This window comes from Aphis gossypii, chromosome 3, assembly GCF_020184175.1.
Source record: "Aphis gossypii isolate Hap1 chromosome 3, ASM2018417v2, whole genome shotgun sequence".
NCBI classification, from domain to species: Eukaryota; Metazoa; Arthropoda; class Insecta; order Hemiptera; family Aphididae; genus Aphis; species Aphis gossypii.
In genome coordinates this window covers 1,044,084-1,056,811 of record NC_065532.1, presented here as the reverse complement: position 1 = coordinate 1,056,811, position 12,728 = coordinate 1,044,084, and the positions used below count along the sequence as shown (strand labels likewise).

General features: G+C 26.5%; 1 long non-coding RNA gene across 3 annotated transcripts; it reads left to right on the top strand.

Annotated features, from left to right (window-relative positions):
- Nucleotides 1–4,225: 4,225 nt before the first annotated feature.
- On the top strand, nucleotides 4,226–12,188 carry LOC114127104 (uncharacterized). Of its 3 annotated transcripts, none has more exons than XR_003592657.2 (3): nucleotides 4,226–4,374; nucleotides 4,535–4,702; nucleotides 11,569–12,188. It is a non-coding gene; the product is annotated as an uncharacterized LOC114127104 (long non-coding RNA). The 3 variants fall into 3 exon arrangements; XR_007604840.1 differs by having other exon boundaries at nucleotides 4,228–4,370; XR_003592656.2 differs by having other exon boundaries at nucleotides 4,228–4,370; nucleotides 11,324–12,188.
- Nucleotides 12,189–12,728: the final 540 nt, after the last annotated feature.

The window sequence follows — 12,728 nt, the reverse complement described above, 5'->3', positions numbered from 1 at the left end:
ATATTATACAGACATACAGTTTAATTACTGTAGTACGTTTTAGATGACAAATTTACGTTTTTATTTTTTTTTATAAACTGTGCTTTCAGATTAATAGAAGGTATTTTGTATCAATAAATGACCCTAAAATATTTTATTATTCCTTAAATAATACATTACTATACTTTCATAATATTAATATGAACTAGACACTAGAATGTTATTTGGTCATCGATCAGACAAATAATGTTCAATAAGTAACACGTTATTTATGTACGTATATTGTATAGCTTATATGCACATATCTAACATAACTATATTTACTGTTGATTTTTGTGTCTTCTTTGAAAGTTTTCAATCAACACTTGTGGTTTAAGATATTGTGATTCGATTTTTCAACCAAATTGCTTTCACCTAGCGTGAACCTTCATTTATTAACAATCACGAATTGAAATGTTGAATGTTTGTAACGTTAATACATATTCATTCTTCGGACGTGCCCGATTTATAAATACAATTGACACCGATGTGGTTTCAGACATTTTAGTGCTCCAAAAAAACGGGTCTCCATTATCATAAATATATACATTATAAAATGTTGCTATTCTACACCATAAAAATCACCCACTTCAAAAAATATGATTCCAATTTTTAAACAATATTCAAATCATATAAAATTACGATAAGACATTTTTTTATTTTCTAAAAATAGCAATTAAAACATTAAATTATTTCATTGAAAAAATACATATTATTTTAAAAATGCAATGTTTTATTTTTTACGTATAGGTATTAGGTACATATTATATTCATATTTCATAGTACATTACATATCAGCACTCTGAGAACATTAAATATTCTATTCGTACGACTATATTACATTTATTAAACATAAATCAGATTTCACCATTAGTCAATTTTTGTGTAATTGGTATACATAAAGATAGTTATTATAAATGATTTATTTTCTATACGATCGCGATGTTTGGACAGTTTCCAACTTAAATATCGTGTATATATTTAATATTTATATAAAGGTGCTTAAAATATTATATCTGATTATCATGGTATACACATAAATTGGAGAATTAATAATAATTATTTGATTCAATATCAAAACCTGTTCTGACGCGTATATTATAATATTATACTTGTATAATACATCCTTCTATCATTCACACTTAATTTAATTTTCTAAAATTATGCAAAATTTGTCTATATCATAGGAGAAAATGTTCAAAAATAAATTTGAGTTCTCGGTTAAGCATCATTTTTACTTTTTATTGACAGAATCATATAAAAAACCGAATTATTGAAATATTAAAGAAGCTTAATACCCTAAAGGCTACAGATAATATCCCTATAAAGGACAATTTAATTATAATTTCGAGATCTTTTAGCACTTAATTGAATTAGGCAATTAAAAAATGTTCTCATGATTTTAACGCTGTATCTATTTCGTATTGACATAATGATTTAAAAACATTCATTACTATTCAAACCTATTAAAATTCTTATTAACAAAATATTATTTTTATTTAAAACACACAATAGTTTTTTTTTTATTATTATTAATAGGTACATCTTAGACTTAAAAAATATTACATAATATAAACCACATTATGTTGGTTTAAGTAGATGCATGGTATATTATAATCCCAGTACACATAAATATAGAATGATATTTGTTTAGTTGTAATACTTTATTATAAAATTATATTTCTTCTTTGTCGACATCTAAATAACATGCATAAAGTTGTTGGCTCCATTATTATATCCATCCATTTCTCTCAATTATTAACTATACCGATATAATTTTCATTTCTGCATTTATAAGACTTTAAAAATTCCTTCTACGTCTGTATATAGCTTTTTTACTTTTATTTCATGAATTGTTCTGATCTTGCATAGATTTTAGATTTGATAAATTCTGGTAGAGCAAATGAGACTCTTTCTCGTGTGAATTGTTGTTCTTCTTGGTACTAGATAGTACGCAAGGGCGTATTTCTGGGAGGGGGCGATGGGGCGATCGCCCCCCCCCCCAGAGCCTCTGTTTTTATTTCTATTTAATAGTACCTACTTTAATATTTTCGTAATTATATGTAATTATGAAACAAAAAGTTTTTTTTTTAAATTGTATCAATAAGTCGCCCCCGCTTGAAAATAGGGCCAGAGACGCCCTTGATAGTACGACCTATAGTTGACATTTGTTTAAATATTTTGATATTGTTAAAGACTATTTATTTTAATCCCCCTTATATTCGGATAGCTCCCTATTAAGAAAAATGTTTAACAGTTTCAATACTAATCTATACTTATTAGAGATATTTCAATAAGATTAGTAGCTATATTATATGAACTCGCCTAAGATTTTCAAATAATCCACAACAACTTGTATTAATTGTACTCGGTATTAGAAAACCACTAACCATCTCAATTATTTTTTGATCATAAAAATCTATTTTTTTTTTCACTCAAATTTAAAAAGTAGAAATGATAGTGAATTTCTTTGCTAATTTAAACGTGTTTCTATGCTTCGTTTAGTGTGCTGTTACCCTCAGCTGGTATTTTATCACATAAACGTTTACATTACTTTCGAATTTAAATGTACTAGTACTATACGTGTATTTTTCGTGCTTACAGTAAAAATATACATTAATAAGTACCGGGTCTTTTGTACGGAAGGTAACACTGTAATGAATATGTTAAATTTGAATTCAATAATATATCGTTGTATACGAAAAACGATTCTAAATGGAAAAAATCAATCAGATTATAATATTATCACTGATATAAGCATATTTCAAGTATTTTTTTTATATATATATTATAAGTAAAGAAATCTATTTTATATAGTACCTACTATCTAATATAGTAAATTGAATTAATTTTTGCAGTGCATTGGAAAATATTATTGTTCTTATAATATATAATTATATATCCCCATGAATAATATTTTTGAACTATAACATAATAATGAATATCATTATTCATACTTTGAAATAATATCTATAAAAAAAATAATGAGACTATAATTGTTACATATTATCAATAAGGAAATCCTATATGAGACCTTGTATGCAGTTTAAAGCTTTTTGATGGTTTGAAAATTTTTTACTTACAACTTAAGTAATAAAACTAAAAAAAAAAAATATTTCATATTTGAGAAATATATTAGATTATAGGTTTATACTTAATTTGATCTTGTGAATCTAAAATAGATAATTTGTATTAGAACTAGGTGATTTATGGCTTATGTACATAATTAACCCTGCAATATATTTAAACCAAAGTTATTGATAATATTAGCTTTTGACACATTAAATATGAACACTCAAAACATGTTAGCGATTTGAAGTTCTCAAATCAATTGGTCAATTATTTATTAATTACAGTCCATAAATGTTAGATTATTTTAAGTCTTACATTCATTAGCTATCAACACTTTTTTCCAACTCTTAATCCAACACAAAATAATAATAAATATTATGCTCTAACGTCACCTGTAAATAAAACCTTGCGATTAGCTTATGATGACCAAATTAATTAATTTAATTTTAACGCTATACCTATGTTATTGATCTTTTTATAATTACATTATTACATTTTATTTGTAACTTAGGTATCTACATATTAATTTTATTAAATTTTACTATTTTCATTATTCTGATATAGGTATATGATATTAAAACCGTTGTTGGACATTAGTTTAAGTATTTAAATAAGCAAATAAAAAAAAAACATGAAACATGTACATTGTACATATACGATAACCAAGACAGTATTGTATTTCTCTCTCTCATACACGCACGATCATCGAAACAAGAGAGTGTGTATTATGACGCGAGCACGATTTTTGTGTAATATTGATATTGCCATCCAACTAGCACGGTGCACACCGACGAAGAGTGATACGAGGCTGTATTATAATATAGTGTGGCCCCGAGTCATTTCCGAATGGGGATAAATTACCCCGCGCTAGGCAACGCAGAGAAAACGTTATGAGCACAGCATCGCTGCATGGGAATAATGGTTTGATCGTAAAATCTATATACACACACATCCCATTATAACAAATTTATCTGTCTCCATATCTACGTTACACGCGCACGCGTACACACAGACACACATTTACACACGTACTGTATAGAAAATAATAATCAAGAAATGTATATGTATGGGACGTCGCGGTCGGAGCGAAAAATTATTGTTGTTATTATCGCGGCGGCGGAGTCTCACGTTTTAGATCGAAACCCATGGTCGCGCGCACACACACCGGTTGCTGCTGGTGCCGAGCGGAGACGTGTAATAAAGTCTCGAAATGGTCAATTAAAAAGCGAAAAAATTATACGAATATAATGATAATACAACGAATATATATTATACGACCGGTAGGTATGTATATATAACATAATAGACTATATTATATTTACAGTTCTTTAGGCGTCTACAGTAGGTATATTATATACGCATTGTGTGTACGGAGGAATAATAAACGACCGAAAAAACATAATATTATCATAATATGTATAAATAATGCATTAATCTGTTGCAGTGCGAGCGCACACACTTACACACACACTCACGTGGGGACAAAAATAATTATTATGTTGGTCATGCAAGCTGCGGTGTGTCTAATTACTCTGTTTGACCAAAGACTACGTTCACGAAAAAAAAAGTTTACGATTCGTGACACGGTCAGTGATTATATGCCATCGTACGGGTATGTATATAGCTTATAGATATATATATTATATACCTACATTTAAAGTGCCGCGTTGGAACATATAATATAATATATACAGAGTGATTTACCAAACATGCATACCCCATATTTTCATTTAATGATTTTTATTTTAAATTCTAGAGATTTTTTTGTACTACTTAAGATGTAGTAATACAAACTTCTGTTTTTCAAATGAAGACCGCTTTCCTTTGTACTATAAATTATTTAGGGAATATTCTTTTTTTTAATGTTGATGCCAAACCTTCCAATTCAATATTTTAACTGCAGTACCTAATTAATATATGTATTAAAATATTTATACGAACAATATAAAATAGTTTTAATATTGGATTTTGTACTTATTTTACTTTATTATACTAAACTAACCATTTTTACAAATTATAAATGTTGATAGAGATTAATATTAACTACTTATATTTTCAAGTTACCATAGCTCTCATAATTTCCAAATCCATTATTATGATTCATATAGCTATTATTCTTTATACATTAAGTTAAATAACGACATTTTTTAGAAAAATCCTTTAAGTAATTTGAAAAGTTGGGTTCTCATCAGAAAAACTAAAAAGTATTTTTTCCAAAATACACTCTTTAAGTATAGTGCACAAATATTATCAAGTATTTGAAAACAATATAATATATAATCTGAAGTGTATTTAAAAATTCTAAAAATCAAATTTTCAATAACTGTAATACTGAAGAAAAAAGAGGGTGAACATACTTGGTGAATCACTCTGTATATACATTAATATAATATATTTATATACCCATCTATGCGCATCTTACAATCTTACATACATGGCGTAGAAATGCGGTTGACCGTGGGACTTGTCCGACAGCTCGCGTATTAATTCTTACACACAATTAACTCATCCGCGCTTGGGACTTCAACTATAATATGTATAATATATATGTATTCGCAGTTAGTTTATATTATATACATCATAATATTATATTTAATGCGCTATATGTACGAGTGACCCGTGAATCATATACGAGTATACATATATGAGGGGGAGGTGACTGGTTCCGGTGACGGACTTGACTTGCATACTAGTATACCTGTAAAAGTATAGAAACCGCCACGCATAATATTATAATATATCCCAATTATATGTTCATACTTCAAGTATAAGTACCTATATATATTTTATTATAATATAGAAACATCATCAAACGCCACCGTAGCTCTTTTTTTTCCAGTCGTTCTGTATTGCGCATAATATATGACTCCCTTACGTAAAATGTTATATATTATAATACATAACAATACGGTAAATATTTGTATCTATATATGTTTCCAGAATAGGTATACTGCATACCTATAATATTAATTAAATATCGTACATGTACTGCGTCCGATTTGATGCAATATTTATAACACGTTCAATATGTATTGGTACATAATAGTATATTAGTATGTGACTATGTGAATATAATAAATGTAACATGTAATGGCATATTGAGTTCTATACGTCAAGAAATTTAATAGTTATTAGAGATTTCAATTAAAAATATTTTAAAATCAAAAATCACACTATACTTAATTATTTTAATAAAATTAAGAAATGAATAAGTCACGTGTGAAAAATCCACTATTTGTGGTAAAACTCAAACTTTCAAATAAATGTATTTTCATTTGTTCTTGATTAATCTCTCCCATGTAACGAATTAACAATGATTTTCAAAAACCTTTATGTATGTTACAGCACTTTTTAGTAGAGATAGATTAGACACTAAAACCGTTGTTTTTATATGATGTCAACTATGTTATCCCCTCCTCCCCCAACAGCCAACACACACTTTTCAGATCTTAAATTACAAATTAAAAACCTCGAAACCACAATTAAAGGTGGCTTATTGGCCAAAACTTACATTGCTAAAAAAAAAATACGTAAATTGGTTAAGATTTCTAGCTTATTTTTTTATGCAGTAACTGGACACTTTGGATAGCTTTTAGTTCTTGAACAATAGTTGCCTTAGTGTAAATGATTTGATTTCAAATATGAAATAACATTCAAAACCAAAATAATGAGATATTATATGAAATATCAAATCAAATAAAAAAATGTATATATTACTACTATTTAATTTCTCCATTCCCACAATAGGTATAGGTTAGGTTAGGTTACCTAACCAGGGTCGGTTATAGGCGTAGGCAACGTAGGCACAAGCCTGCGGCGGCAAAATTTATATTTATATATAGAGGCGGCATATAAAAAAAATAATAAAACAAGAGGCGGCAATTTTGATTTTTGCCTACATATAAAAATTTGCTTGCACCGGCCCTGGTTAGGTAAAACTAGTAGCTAAAACTCTCTAAAAAAGTTTCTACTTTAATCAGCCAAAAGATCAAAATCCACTAATCTCAAATTTATTTGTTCTTAACATCAAAGCTGACTCTAGAAGACATTTTAAAATGCAAATGGTGTAAGCTGACTGGACCTTCTTAATGACTAAAAATTATTGTGTATTACCATAAAGTTCCATCACTGGATTGATCATTCTTTTAAGACAACAGTAATTACTTTCATCATTATACATAATTTAAACTTATTGTAAAAAATATATATTACAGCGATTATATAATAAATAGTTTAAAAATAAAAAAAAAAACTTAACAATAATCAATAATTAATACGCAATGATTCAAATGTAACTGTATTTAAAGAACAGGATAAAAGGATGCCTTATACATTGGACTAATACAAACTAATTGTAAGTTATCAATCCGCATTTTTAGAGCATCATATGATTGCATACGTTACTTATCGTTATATTAATACGGAATGTGAGGGTTAGCCTGGATCAGTTGGCCCACACCATAATTCAATCTATGACAGTTATGTTTACTAAAGTATTTTAAACTGCACGGGGTTTCCGCTACATTTCAAACACATATTTTAGTATCACAAGTAGTTTTTCAGTTGCATAATCGATTAAAATCTTGATGACCAGCTTACTTCTCATTCTGCAAATTTACGTAGAGTTATTACCCTATCTTTAATATTTTAAAATCCCCCTCCCCCCAACAAATTTAAAATATTTTAATGTAAAAACTAACATGTAGTTTCAAATCTATTTTTGTAACTTACACATTATTATATTTTGCATAAAAACAAATAGCTAAATAAAATTATACAAATAAATTTAAAGACAAAAATAACAACTATAATAATAAACTCCCCAAATCCGACTTGATATAATGAGATTTAATAAGGTAATTTTTTATTTTAATGATTTTTAAGCTGTAAAGTGTATAAATAACTCATCGTATAAATAAACCTATATTTATACATTATTATTAAAAATAAATAAAGTTTATTCTTTTAATTATATTATGATATTTCTAGTGAAAATAAATAAATATTATCTTATTATACAAAATATCTAATAAAAAAAAACTTAAGCAATTAAAAAGTCTTATAAAAATACTTGTGTTTAAAATTTAAATTTAAATAAATTATAAAAGTTTTAAATGAATACCGTATAATATACAATTTACGTGGAACTTTAATATTTAAGAAAATGTTTAAGTTTCTAGATAAATGTATTTTATAATATATGCTATTTAATTATTTAAGTCTAAAATACTAATAATTAGAGAAATAAAATAAGCGTTATTTAGGATTCTGAAGTATAACGCGGTTGAACTTATTATTATTATTATTACTTTTTATGATGTAATTTTAACATTATAAATATTTTAATACCTGTATTTGTTTACTATTAGGTACTACCTTTTAGAATATTTATAGTAAAAATGCACAGTATTAAGGAGTATTAACTGTTAAGCATCTAATAAATTAATGATAAATGAATAAAATATAAAAAAAATATTTAGGATAGAGTTACAAATAAACAAGGAAAGTAATTAAAATGTATGGTATATTATTATAATCAAACAATTTAAAAAAAATTATCGTTTAAATTACTTACAATTCACATATTGCAATTTAATTTTAGTTTCATAGATTTTTTTTATAATAATCATAATTGATAATAATTCAATGATATAATAACAATAATATTCTGGATTTATACTTATTTTATTAAATTTTGCAAAATAATTTTTTATTCGCATGAAAAGTGATTATATAGCGATTGTAGAATATTGCATATCGTATTTATGTTTTATAAATTATGTATATTTTAATTGGAACTTCTACTCTAGTAAGTGGTAATCATCGAATACTGATTATAATAATGATGAATAAATTAGAAGTTTATTATTTTATTAATTAGCTATTTGTGTATTGTAGATATCTCAAAATGAGATAACGAATCTGTCAAAAAGTATAATATTCCCACCCTTATAATTTATTATCCAAAAACAAAAAAAGAATATTTTAAGAACTACTGCTAATACTCATACTAGTTTTTACAAAAAACTAGTAAGTATACTACTTAGGTAACCTTAGTACCTTATTATTTGAGTAATTATAATAGCTAATTGTTTATTAAATTTAATTAATATAGATTTGTGAATTCCTAAGTATAACCTTTTAACTAATAAATGATATTATAATCATGGGCGCCCATATAGGTGACATTTTAGGGGAGGGGGGCAAAATAAAAATGTTTCAAATGTAAGACAATAAAGATAATAATAATATTATGATAATATTTATTGAGTTATAAGTTCATAATATTTTTTGTCCCGAGGGAGAGTACCCTATCTTGCCCCCAATGGGTGTCTATGAATATAATTACCGACTTTTGTGTATATTCTTTGATGTTTTTAGTACTTTGTTTACCTATATCATAAATCATAATAACTCATAGCCATAGCTAATATATAAAAAACATTTTTGAAGTGTTTAATCGTTGATTAATCGATTTTATTTTTTAATAACACTAATTTAAAGTCTTAACTTAACTAAAAGTGTGTAATGTGTATAAATTTAAATAATTTTAATATAGGTATATAATATATAAAACAGATTTTCTTATTTACATATGTATGCAATATATTAATTAATGGATACAAGATACAGCAACTTGACCACTTCAATGCACGACTTTAAAAAATTTATAAATACCTCTACTTTGGTCATACGTTTCTACAGATTTTTTAAATAAATAGTTAATTCTAGGTTGTAAGTTTATTTATTTTGAAAAATATCTAGAACTTCTATTTATTTTTTTACATACTTTTATAATGAGTAATCAGACAAGAATTGCATTTTTTTTCTTTATTATTTTATTTAGGACTTAAATAGTTGGGTTTTAATTATAGTGATAACATATTTTTAATATACAATGAAATCTGTATTTTAAGAAAGAAAAATCAATAAATCATTACACAGAAAACATTACGTCATTTAAATTATATAATATAATATGTTAAAATAAATCCTTCCTAAAAAGCATTGAGAATTTAAGACACTTAAGAAAATATTGTCACAGTTAGTAACCTATAATCTATTATTAAAAAAATAATTTTAAGTTTTAGCAGAAATTAATTTTTTTAAGTAGACAATTTGAAAGTTTCTTCAAAGGAGTAATTTTTAAGTTAATCATATATTATTTAATTATCTTGTTTTATTAAAAATAAATTTTTTTGATGAAAAAAATATTAAATAATTATTCATATTATGATTTTAATAGTCCAGGATATCGTTATCCATTATTATATCGTTATTGAGCCTCCAGACAAAACCTAAGAATTCTATACTTCAATTTCATAAAAAATATAGTAAATTAAAAAAAAATTATACTGGAAAATGTATAATAATAAAATATGTATAAGAACTGTTAATATCATTGATTTTATAATAGGTATATATGTTATGGTAAAGTACGAATACTAGTAAAACCTAGGATACACAAGTTCGAAAAACCATATTTTTAGTTATAATATTTTTTAAGTAATATAGGTACCTATATTATACAATTATAAAACGAATACTGCTCGTACGATTATTTTCAATAGACCTGAGTATTAATCTACTACTTTTTTTTTTTTAAATACTTCAATTAATTATTTTGTATTCTATAAATGTATTAATATCTATGTAACATGTATAAAAATAAGGTTTAAAATTTAAATTAATATTTACGCGGTATATTTTATCATGAAATTTTTTTGAGGGAATATTTTGTTTCTGGTATATTTTGACGTATGGCCCAAAATGCCTACCAGAGGTAAACCGTAAACATACCTACGAGTATAGCCAATGTTGTCGATTTTCATTCCACCGATAATATTATCTACAATGTTACATATTATTGAACTGTAAAATAATCGTTTCCGGTCAATGCCTTAGTGCAGCAACTATAGTCGTTCACGCTGGATCCAGCAATCGGGAAAATCATTCTTAACTGCGTGCAAGACAAGACAGGCTGAAATCTTGGTGGAATAATAATATAATTGTGTTATTTGGTTAAAAAATTCTGGTTTTTAATAATGAAAGAGGGTGGGGGTGCCCACGATTTTCATTTTTCATGTTTATACTTGCACGGAAGACGTGAACGACCTATTCGACCGATGTTCGTTTCCTAAACGTCATACTTTCGTATAGGTAGTCAATAGTCATATTATATAGATATATAAAATAATTAATAAATAATAATAATTAATATTATATTGTATAGGTCACTCGTGGATAATTGTATCTTTAGAATAGCAGCATTAGCAGTGTAAATTTATAATTTTGATAATAATAACAATGTAATAAACTAATTCCACGCGCCCATTGAAATGGATATCGTTTATTGAATTATTTTCGGCTTGCACTGGCATAAAAATAATTATTATACACCACTCCACCGCCGACACACCGAAGAATGAACGGGTTAGCCGCTGAAATCGTAATAATCGTTGTCGTCATACCTACTAGGTATTTAGTTTCCGGTCGCGCGTGCTATCAATCACCAGGGCGGCAGCTGCCAATGCACCGACGTCGCAGCGGCGATACGACCGCGACACCGGAAAAACTGTGAAAAATCCAATCACGACAATAAAACGACCCGTGAAATCGCGCACGAAACAGACCGGACACGGCGAGTGGCACACTTCGTTTGACACCGAAAACGATATAATAACACAACAACAATAATAATAATAATAATAATACGGCTAATAACGATAATAACAAGTTACACGCACATCTATAGCCTTCTATTCAGTTGAAATAATTTTTAACCATCCGAAACACTGTGCAGTCTCAGCTATTTCTTATCATCGCAATAAAATATAATATAAATAATGCAGTATGAAATCGTGTTTGGTACACATATTTTTCCTCCGTTGTACCTATTATACGATCTACCTTTTATTGTTATTATTATTATTATTATTGTTTCGTCCTCTTCCGTGTCATGTCCGGCATCACTGCTACAGATAATCAAGAGTTTTGAAATGTATGGTATTATTATTAATTTTTGTTTATTAGGTATAGTTATTACAAACATGTTATAAAATATTTTACAATCATTTTTATAAATAGAAGATATTCTATCAACATTTGTTTTTTTGTTAATACTTAACAAATAAATATATTTTATACTATGCCTAACAAATTGTACGTTTAGAATAATCCATTTTGTTCTCTAATTTTAGACTAATAGTGAATTTAACTATTATGAAATTTAAAGGTGGAATATTATTTTACATTATACTTAATAAGTAGGTAACTATATAATACAATTAAAAAAGAAATCGCAATTTACAATTGCTTAAAGGTCATAATACTTCTTTTAAAATTGAAATATCAAAAATTGCCAACGTGTTGCTCTAAATAATATATTTTTACTTTTATATTTGATAACAGGTTAAATGACTCGGCTGCAACATAATTCCTCAAATTTGCGGAATTGTATTGATTTTAATGGCCATTAATCATTATTTTATTGATATACAATATACATTATACATACACGATTCTGAAAATTTAATATATATATAGGTATATATAATATTCATGATTTCATATAATTTTAAATGTAACTTAACCATACAATAACTAATTAACTATACATGACATGTGAACCGATCATT